At 32.9% G+C, this 11,718-nt stretch overlaps 1 long non-coding RNA gene across 1 annotated transcript in view; it reads right to left on the bottom strand.

Annotated features, from left to right (window-relative positions):
- LOC104911402 (uncharacterized) overlaps nucleotides 1–11,718 on the bottom strand; it is an 80,958-nt gene that overhangs the window by 53,077 nt on the left and 16,163 nt on the right. The window contains exon 3 of the long non-coding RNA XR_014884246.1: nucleotides 5,978–6,127. This is a non-coding gene — a long non-coding RNA (uncharacterized LOC104911402). The remainder of the gene's footprint in view (nucleotides 1–5,977; nucleotides 6,128–11,718) is intronic.

Below are 11,718 nucleotides of genomic sequence, written 5' to 3'. Positions count from 1 at the left end.
TTTGTGCTTAAAGTTACGTGGTTTAGTAGAAGCAATGCAAAGTTCTAGTGTCTTTCAACTCTTACAAACTGACTTCATGTAATTTACTTACATGAGCTGAGAAAAAACAACTATAGAAATATAACTGAACAAAGAATTAATTCCACAGAATTTTATTCGTGTGAGTAAATTGTTTATGCAAATGTGCTTTAATCTGTGTGTGTGTGTGTATATATATATTTATTTTAGTGAAGTAGACATACATAAGGTTTGTCATCTTTTCAAAGGTATAGTTGATGATGAACATCTTATTAGATAACCAAGACTTTTATAAGTGTTAACAAACCAGAAATATTTTTCTGTAGATTTAAACCTATTAAAATCTCCCTTATAATACAACTATTCTGATTATCATGAAGAAGACATTAACAGTTAATTAAAATAACAGATGATACTGAATTGAGAGATGTAGTGTTACTGGTGAGAGCACAAAATTAATATGAGGAGATGTCAAAACATCAGAAACCCAGGTGAGAAATTGCAAAATGAAACTTTGTATGGGGAAAAAAAAAATCCACCAAACTGCTGTAATACAGTGAAGGCATAATAATCTGAAATATTGTTACTTAATGAAAAGGAGATATTTGGAAGACAATTGAGATGAATGAGTATTGAAGAACAGCAAACTGGATAAGCAACTACTTATGGAATCAGAAAGAGAAACAGTAAACAGCTTGAGGAGACAAAATCCAAGCAAAACAATGCACAAATCCTGTGCACAGTATCAGAAAATAATTTCTAAAACTCTAAAGAATTCAGAGAAGAGAATAAAAAAAAAAAAAGTGACAAGTAAGCTGTAGTTCCTAATTTAATTAAGCAGGCTAGCAAAAATATTATAACTGCCAGAACTTGATAGTTTCCCTCACTGAAAAGTGGCCTTGTTGCATTGAAAAGAATGGAACTGGAAACCAGTGATACCGATGGGGGCAATGTGAATTTGTTAATTCACTCTGACTGTGATCTAGCTAGGCCTGTTTTTTATTGAATTGAGTAGTGTCATAGAAATACAGAATTAGAAATATAATAAATGTAGGATTAAAATACAAAATTTTGCAGCCATTAAAAAGAAGTCAAGATTGAAGTCTAGTTAGGTGCTGCAGTAAATGAAGGGGTTTCGTTTCACATAGGACAGTAACAATATTACCATAGGAGTTTCTTTGCTGTACAACTACTATGTTAGGCATTTTCATGCAACAAAGTTTTCCTTCCACAACTACACTTATGAACTAGAGATCAGAGCCTGAAATTACTATCTCAGTTATAGTAAGTGAAAACTGCAAATTTCTATCTGCTTTGGAAAATTTTTTTGTTTTGTGGTGTTATGTTCTATGTTGTGTTTTCAGATGAAAGTAGCATGAGAATAAAGTCTCACTTTGGAAAGCCACTTTGAGTTAGTTCAATTCAAACTTTAATCAAAAGGGGAAAGATATTTATATGGTATAGCTACTGGCATATAACATAGCTGCCTCTTTTAGGAAAACTGTCTTATACACAGTTGTCTAGGGGATGCTCTAGAGAACAATTCAGCGCACCTAAGCTCTCGATTCCAACCCTAGAGGAGCCTTTTTTTTGCAGGCAGCGAATAGAGTTGAACTTCTTATTTCAGGACCTATATTAAGTCTGTGAAAATCTAAAGTCTGTATTGCCATGTCAGACTATAGTTTAAAAATGGCAATAACTATAGTTAAGGACTAGATCACAAAGCCTTTATATGAAATTCATAATGATGCATTGCATTTCTTTATGTTACATTATATCAAGACTGATCTGTGCAATTCATTGTAGTCTGATAAGAGTGAAAATTCAACCAAATGCTATTAATAAGTGAAAATACTTGTTCTGCAATTAAACTACTGGAAAACATGAAGACTTATAATTTTCTAGCTACTGTATTTTTTTTCTGCAGCTCTCATATGTCAAAGGCAAAGCCAAAGTTTAAAGGAATTTTGGCAACTTTCCCATTACTGTGGTCAGCTTCTGCAGTGCTTTTGTTTCTTTAACTCTTCTTGTTCTCAGTTCACTGGTGAATTTCTTATCCAGTTAATGATTACGTTTTTTTGTGTATAACATATATATTTCTATATATCTTTCAATTACACACATATATTGAATGTTTGCTTAAATTTCTTTTGTTATTGTTCCTGTTGTTCATTATAATTTGCTAGGTAGCATAATTTTTAATAATGCATTGCTTTGGGTTAATTAGATATAGGTCTGTATCATCATAAGGTGCTTTAAGGCATTTGTCATGCTTTTTGAGTAATTCTATATCTGAATAGCTATTCTAGAGGACTGATGGTTGTTTTGCTTGGTATATGAATTTCTAATTTTTATTTTTTGCCTCTTTGTTCTGAAATAGAATATTATTCATCAGAACCTCTGGAATTCAAGACCTTTGTTATAATTTCATTTGAACAAACCACCTATCTTAGACACAATAAAAAATTCATGAAGCTTGAAGTTCCAGTAATGATTTGCAAAATTATAAATTAAACAAGTTAATACTCCCAAAGTGTTTACGAAAAAGCAGACAATAATTATATTCAACCTAGTTTTCTATCCACATTTTCTGTTAAAAACTTGTTATAGTCAACAATCAACGATTCTGAAATAAGATACAGCCATACTATTTTGAGATAAAAAAGAGATAGGTAAGGGACCTACATGATCACACAGAGTTAAATAATAATTTTTCAGAGGTAAGCAGAGATAAAATATTCCTAAGGGTCATGTGCCATCTCTTCAGACCATTTAAGGCTTCTGAAATGCCACTCTGAGGTAAAATAATTACCTCTCCAGAAGAGTCATTCTGTCAGAGTCAGCTAACATCAGTACTGAGATAAATGGGAGTGCAGAGAATTGATTTTACATTTGTACTGTAAGTGTGATCAAAGATTGTAGGCCAGTATCTCAAATAGAATTCTGTAATATTGTTGTGTCTTGAAATAATAGCAAAGAGGATATAGTGAAATACACCTTAATATCTCTTTTTGCTAACTTTAAAATATTCACTTCCCAATTTGTTTTACAGTGTGGTGCAAACCTCACTTTACTTGGAGATTTTTCTCTCAGTTGATAATACCTATAAAGAAACTGACCTCCTGTTCCTTCACCAATCACCTCTTCTCATTCAGCAGTTTCTTTTATTGTGAAGTATTTCTTACAGTGTTGCAGGTAAATAAATGCATACTCTCATTCAATCAAGACTGACAAAACCTTAATAGAGTATGAAGGGAGACTTTGCAATATTCCACCTTAATTATTTTTCAGTAAGCTTGTTTTAGCATAGAGAGGTTGTTGAGACTTAATAAAAAAAAAAAAATATTTACACAAATTTAATTTGGTTGCACTGGATCTGTTAGCAGTTTGTGTAACAGTCTGGCTGCTGATCTGTTTGTCTGTTGGTTTTTTTTTCACTACCTTTTATTTCTATTTCAGATATTTCTGATTTGAGTAAGCTCACATCTATTTTGTCTCCTTGCCTTAGCTACTAATGGTTAAGCTCCAGTGCTATCCAGCTGTGACCAGCCATCTCTGGTCAGGTGTTTCAGGCATAATCATGGTTGAGTAACAGCAAGAACAATCAATCCAATATTCTACTACTTTCTTCTCCATGCAGTGTTAAATAGTATCCAGAGTATGCAAGACAATGACATTTTGAGAAGCCCCAGTACATTCTCAGAAGTTTAAAAAGAAAGCATTTGGCCTTATTTTCTTTCCCACCAAGAAAATAAGAGCATTCACAATCCTAGCATAATTCAACAAATACTTCAGTGTATAGTGTTACTGAGAGAGAAGAAATTCTTTAATAAAATTCACTTTGATAAGATAAAGCAGGCTAAACTGAGTATGTAGTTAGGCATGTAAATGAGAAGTGCTTTATTGGACTTGATATGTGGTGAATGTTTTCTTCCGAAAATGAGTGGAAGGTGAAAAGGAAAGATATTCTTTGGCATTGTTGGAAATTTTGCTTTTGTCTTTTCCCATTCAGTATTAAAAAAAAAATTCCACCAGAGCAGAAACTCTAGGAAAACTAGAAAATTAAAGCAGAATATGCCATTTAAGCCAAAAAGCTGCTAGTGACTTTTTTGTGATATTTTATTTCCTTCAGTGAGATTATGTGAAAGTAAATGCAAGATACTGATCAGCAGATCAGTCATTTTCAGTATGTCTAAACATAAGCTTAGTCTCACCTTTAGACAGACAATTTTAGTAGCAGTGTTCAAAGTGACTCATTTCAGTTGTTCTCTTGGGACATGAATAACATGGGAGGAAATTAAGTTAATATAGTTGGGCAGATTTTTAGACAATTTTTACTCCTCCAGAACAGAACTATGACTACTATAATATTGTTTGTAAATTGAAACTTATAATCAGAGATTTAAAAAGACAGTGTAGTTGGTGAAAGTTCCTACTACAGTTGATGTAGGAAATGGAAGATGTTCATAAGTAAATATCTTAATAGTTTCCAAAGCTTGGGTGTAATATGACAGTGTAATTTGGTTAAAAATTCATAATAATAGTACAATTACAATAGATTATTCAAGTAAACAGAAAAGAAAATTGTTGGGAGAAATAGAACAAACTCTGACACTTTATGAAAGTGATAACAGACCACGTATTGGAAAAAATACAACTCTTAAATAATACAAAACGTGCTTCTGATTGGATGCAGGTGTGAATCACACGTAACTCCTCCATAATCAATTGCTTAGTATGTGGATGGCACGAGGCACTCACCTAAGTTTCTATTCTGATTTGTTGGTAACAAGCAACTTCTTACCTCACCCTAAAGTGTAACTTGTTGCTCTTCTGCTAATGCTGCTCTTTTTCTGCTTATGCATCTCCCTATTCTTGCTGACTCTGTCAAGGACTGTGACTGACCATTGTCAGAATAACACATACCACGGCACGTAGGCCTTAGCCTAGACTCACAAAGTCATGTCCTCCAATAACTAAGTATGTCTCTGTAGAAAATCATGGTAGCTCTGTTTAATGTAACGAATGAAATGCAGATTCTATATTAGAATTTTGTTGCTGATACGTTACTTTTACTTCCTGAAAACACGATGGTTTGCTTGTACTTGTTAAAATTCATAGATCAATATTTTTAAGAACAATAAATGATTTTGCATAAAGATTCTTTATTTCACATAAAAATATATCTAGGTACATTTTCAAGTGTATAAAAGCAATCACAATTTCAAAGAAAAACACTTAGTGCCCAAAGAGATTCCATGAAAGTCAAGGTTACTTTTCAGAAGTGCCTTGGCAAGTATCCTATGCTGTCCATCTTCAGTGAAGAACGACTTAATGCACTGCTATGAGCAGATCTACTGAGTAGTTCACTGCTATGAAAACCAAATGATTACTAAGTGTTGAGGCTATTTGATTCTTTGACTTTTTTCTGCCTTTTACAGTTTAAGCAGAAATGGGCATTTGCAATGTAAGCTTTATAATAAATCAGGCTCAGAAATTTACATTCTCTCTTTGTTGTAGAATGCTGATGTGATAGAAAGATTTGTTTACAGTTATAAAAGACTGTTGAACACTTTTCTATTATCTTGTTTTAAAAAAGCTTATAAACAACAAAGCCACAAGGAAAAATAGCCAACTTAATCTTTACAAATATTTTTAATCAACACTGGATAGCAGCCATGTTTAAAATCATAAACAAAACCAAAACAAATAAGAGAAAAAAATCTCACCTCCAAAAAAGTGGGAAAGGTTATTAGTGACTGATTGTAAAAGATATATATAAATATCAACATTTAACTCTTATTTCAGTGAATGTAGTTCTTTCATTGTGATACTAGCATGTGCAAACCTGGAGAAGGGACTACTAGAAAACTGTCGGATACTAAATAAAATACTTTTGTTTTAGCTAACTGACCTACTATCATTTCCGCATCTTAACTTTCAGCTTTCTTCAACTTACCGTTCCTAAAGAAGGCTTATTTCTTTCTCCTATTACATCAAAAACCGAAAGTTCTTTCAGTTCTCTAGCAGGAAAAGCAATAGTAGTTGGGATGTTATTGTCCTAAAGGTGTTCTTCATCTCTCTTTCTCAATCATTATTTCCCCTGTCTCTGGGGGAAAAAAAAAAAAAAGAAAGAAAAAAAAAAAAGTATGTTTTTAGTTATTTCTGGTTTTAGTGAGCAGAAATTATCCTGAGACCAAATTGTACTGAACCTGGTGTCCTGCTGAAGCATGTGAATGGTTCATTTTACTTAACTTCCATCTACTTGTGCTTCCACTTTTAGGTCTGGTTCGATTATCATATCACACAATATGTTTACTCTTAATTTTAAAGAAGATGCTCTGATTGAAAATTTATAACTGTGATATAATTATTGTGATAATTACCAATCTTTGTCTACTAATGAGCAGGACACCTTGAAACAAAAGATTAGATTTAGAAACACAATTAAAATTGATGAACATATGTGTCACCCTTAAGGCTTAGACCTGTCATGTTGTTTCAGTCTTTTTTATTTTGTTCTGTTTTGTACAAAATTCCATACAAATAATAGCTGTTTAGTTCAAACTTATGTTTCATTGGTAAATTGGTCACTGATAACTGTAAAAGGTAAGTAGAACTCTTGCTGATTGTTGTCTGCTGAAGCTTCAGTTATTTAACTCAGATTAGAGTGCATTCCAGTGGAACAATGAACAATGGTTACTTTTCTATAATGGAAGCTTCCATGATTTTTTAAAGTCTGCATCACCTGTACTGGTTCTTTTGTTAGTAACGGTTCTATACTTTTATTTATAGTAGCTCTAAACTGTGAAAAATCAGAATCAAGTCTATTTCACTCTGGAAACATCCAAATGAAAGCCTTAAATTGTTTATGCTGGTCTGTGCAATTATTGTATTGTACCATTGGCCTGGAAAAGAATCATGAAATAATGACCTGTTAATTCAGGTCTAGAGCACATAAAAAGGAAAAAAGCTCAGAGAAAAGAGATAATCTATTAACATTCAGCTGAGAAAAATAGTGTCCATATAAGATGACACCGGCTCAGCTGTTTATTTATTCACAGATGGTAATCAAAGAAGTTAGAACTATCATAGTAAAGTGAGGGGTTTTTTTTGCGTATATACTATATCCTTTTTAATAAGTTTTCTGTGTTCTAAAAATAAATTAGTATCACTGCAGAGTCCTAGAGAAATCTGACTTAAAAGGGACCTGCACAGATCATTGAGTCCAACTGCCTGATCCATACTGCACCAGCCAACATCCAGACTCAACGTGTGAGAGCTTTGTCCAAATGTTCCTTGAACTCCTTCAGCTTGGGGCCAGGCCTGCTGCCCCAGAAAGTCTGTTCCATGCCCACCACTCTGATGAAGAATCTTTCCCTAACGTAAATCACATCATATTAGCTTGTCTGGAGAGTAAGCTAACAGCAGTGAGAGAGAATCCAGATCCTGGTGGTGACTATAAAAGATCTTATTTTAAGATTGCGACCAAATGTCCCACATAATGACCCACATTAAAACCCAGTTCATAAAAAGCACCAGCCTTTGAGAAAGTTCACATGAAGTTATTGATTTAAGGTAAATTAAATTCTATAGCAAAGTGTTCGGTGGAAGACTAAAACAGTACAGACAATGTTCTCTATTTTCAAAAAATAGTCTGTGAGCAATGAGTTTACACTCTCTAATTTCTGTTTCAAAATTATATGAACATAAAGTTATAGGTCTTAATCATTTGGAAGATGTTATTGAGATAGAAATTTCTTTTGTTGTTTTCTGAAAACTAGACAAATGTGGACTTTAGATACATTTTTTAGATAGAAATCTGTCAAAATTTTCAGGTTGCTATTTATTTAATACATTCTGCATTCTATGGAAGAGATTCCCTGGTTGTTTTGTTATATACTGAATAACAGTAAGGATTTTTGATCAGGGTGAAGGGAAAGTAATCTGTTTTTGGGAAGGTCCATTGAAGATTGACATAATGTGTACCTAAAGATAACTTCTCTCTACCTCATGGAGTTGCTATCTAATAGTTATTTTTTTCTAAGCTGCTGGATTGTACCAAGTGACATTCAAAGCAAAATAAATACCCACAGCTTCCTTCTAAATCAGCATTTGCATCTGCAAATTTATATGATTGCTAAGACATGACATGTACAAGGCCTTTAAATTTGGGATTTTCTTTCTTCTTCTATTTTTAATATATCAGACAGCACCAACAAGTGGCAAAACTAAACAGTATTTCTAATGCCAACAGTGGCCTTCCATGAGCATTATTGTTCTGACATAAAACATAGGCATGTACTGTTACATTTACATGTACATTTACGCTATTACTTGCAGATGGAGGTTTTGCCATATAGATTAAATATTCTGCTTGTAAATAAGTTAAGAGAAATTGCCCTGGTTTTGGCTGAGACAGAGATTTTTTTCTCCTTGTATTTGATATGATACATCTTGTGGATTTGGGAGAAAAACAGTGTTGATAACACACCAAAGTTTTAGTTGTTGCCGAGCAGTGGCTCAAAAGAGCCAAAGATGTTTTAGTTTCTTGTACAGTTCTGCTAGTGGTGGGAGCTAAGGGGAACAAGGAGCTGGGAAGGGACAGAACCAGGACTAGTTCTGACTGCTGCTTGGGGACTGGCATCATTCAGTGTGTGATAAGCAATTGTTTTGCGTATCACATGTTTTGTAAATACGTCTTATGTTATTATTATAACTATTATTTTTATCAACTCTATTTTTCTTTATTTTGTTTTTCCCCCTTATCCCACCAAGGGATATGTGAGTGAACAACTCTGTGGTGCTTAGCCACCTGGTGGGTTAAACCACAACAGCAGTCTAGCTGTGAATCTCGAAACCATGTGATTTCACCATGGAATGTAGCACACAAATTCACATCAAAAGTATGAAATGGTGTATTCAGTTGTATTTCTCACCATCTTTAAAATTCCTAGACAAATGAAAATATTATAATTTTGTATTTCTTTACTTTCATGATCATGTGAAGCCTTAGAAATGTAGTTATAGTTTCTAAAAAATGAGAAAATGTGATTGTTCATTTAACAGAAAGAAGCTGCAAGAAACAAAGAACGGTTTCTAGAACTTGGGGGTAGCTATAGGGAAAAAAAGTAAAACATAAATACTTCACATTATTTCATATCAGTACAGGCTGTATATTGGATCGGTTTTATCTCTATATATTCTTAGAATATTTTTCTCGTTTACACATAGATTAATTTTCTTTATCTACTGCTTAAATATGGTTCACCTACAAATCCTTTAGAATTCAACAGCTTAACCTCATATATAAAGAGAGGTGCTTATGTCATTCAAAACTGATAAGAACCACATTCTACTCTTAGTTCAGCTCTTCTATTTTAATAGTTGAAGATAAATTAGTAAGTAACGGATTCAAGGAGTCACTATCCAAAAGCTCTTGTAATCCAGTGGTAAACTGGGATTGCTGCAAAGAATTCTAGATTGCTTTAATTGGATATCAGAGTGTATTCATGAGAGCTTACTGCTAATATATTTGCAAACATTTGTTTGAATACTTCATGAATTATTTAACATTTTTATTCAAAAATTGCTGAACACTAAAAAGCTTTCTCACTATAAGGAGAAAAAATATGTTCACATTTGCCTAATTTTATCAAATAATCTTTATTAAATAACTATTTAACAAGTATTTCATGAAGTAAAATAGAATAGTGAACAAAACTTATACAAAATAGAAGACCGTCTTAAAAGAACATTTGATAAATGATCTGTTAAGTAATCAAAGTTTCTATAAACAGTCATTATTGATTTGCTATTTTTTTGTCACATCTTTGTCTTTCAAATATCTTCTCTGAAATCATTATCCAAAACCTGTATATTTATAACTTGAGACATCTGATTTTTTTCATATATTAAGAATCAGATTGCATATTTTTCCTGCTTTTTTTCTTTTGGATCCTATGCATTCAAGGTGGTTAAAAGAGAAATTTAATAAGAACATGGGACAGACTGCAGTGCAGAGTTCAGACAGACAATCTGTTTATATTTAACTAGTCTTTTTGTCCTCTTTTCCCTCTCTTGTTCATTCCCAACCCACCTGATTCCTTCTTTTCCCCTTCTTTGGTAAACACAATCAATCTCAGAATCATTACATGAAGAATTTTTTCATATCACTGTAGCCTCCTTGAAGCAAAGGTGCTTCAAATGACCATCTTGTGACGAGTGGATAATTTTAGCAACTTGCTAGAAACATTTAGCGATTGAACATATCATGGCCACATGTCACTAATTAAACTAATTAATGTTTTATATCGTGTTTGATTTTACAACAAAGCCACTACTGTCACTCTCATAACAGTAATGTGTAATAAGTGAACTTTATTTTGACTTTTTTCATTAACTCTTTTTGAATGTGTTCTTTTGATATGGACACACATTCTTAAAATGTATCTGTTAAAGACTCTGTGGGAAAGAATCATGGCAGTAAATATTAAACCAGACAAGTTTACAGGAAAGAAAATATCAAAATAGATTTAGGATTATGGGACAATATTTGACAGATCTGTCTCTATAGCATGAGGTTTTTTTGTATTTTGTTACAAGTGAGTTAACTTTGACATATGATCTTTCCAAACTGACTACGGAAAGCTCCTCTAATGCGACTAATGTTTATTAGCCCTGCCAAGTTTCTTGGTTTATTTGTGCATCAGCACATGGTTGCCATGGAAAGTACACAACAACGTGTTTATTAAATGTTCTTTTCCCCTATTTCTGGTGTTCTAAGATATCCTGTTGACTTGGAGGAGACCAAGTCAATTACCTGCACTCACAACAGCTGGGAAATCAGAGTAAAGAGTAGCAAAACCCAATGATAGCAAGGTCAAAATCTATCAACAAGCCCTCCCCTCCCACTCTTCTGAAGAAGTAAATATTTTTTTGCTATAGAAATATGGATAGGTTTTCAAAAATGACATCACTTATCTCCTTAGTAGGAATGCTTTTCTCAATGAGAGATGTATTGGAGTTGTTATGTCCTTGTTCATTCTGTAAAATAAAATGTTTTTTGTAGAAGCTATCTTTCATGAAGGAAATACAGAACTGTGGAACAACATAAATGACTGAATGAGTTGTGATCCTCCTGTTCTTTAAAGGTGCTCACAAAAAAATGATCTGTTCTAGAAATTTTTGATGACCTGTTTTATTCTGACATTTAATTTATTTATGTTAAAGCTTTACTGGAGTATTTGTTTTGATAAATTGGCTTTAAAAATATGAATTGCAAAAAGATATCTAACATTCAAGACGAAATCTTTCTGATCAAAGTCAAACCATGTAGATCCTGGTGAAAAGGATGATGGGTGTGTAAGATACAGATCTGGACCTTTGCTGATGTTCATATAGGTCACAGCAATAAGTATGGGGAAGGTTTCTAAGGTAAATCCTTGCTTAGCCTGCTTTAGTTTGAGAACTCTGCTGTGTTTAGAATACAGCTTCTTTAGTATTGCTTCCATTAGTTTTCCCTTTCCTTCTCATTTTTTTTTCCCTTTTCCTTCATCTTTTTCACTTTTTTTAAGAATAAAAAGAAAAAAAAACAAAAAATCTCCACCTGATAAAAGAAAAATTAAAACTGCTGAACCTTCAAGACATATCATTTTTGGCTTTGTGACTAATTCTAATGGTATTTTGTCAGTCTTGTCT

The sequence above is a fragment of the Meleagris gallopavo genome, chromosome 6 (genome assembly GCF_905368555.1).
Source record: "Meleagris gallopavo chromosome 6, MGAL_WU_HG_1.1, whole genome shotgun sequence".
NCBI classification, from domain to species: Eukaryota; Metazoa; Chordata; class Aves; order Galliformes; family Phasianidae; genus Meleagris; species Meleagris gallopavo.
This window is presented reverse-complemented; position numbering and strand designations above follow the sequence as displayed.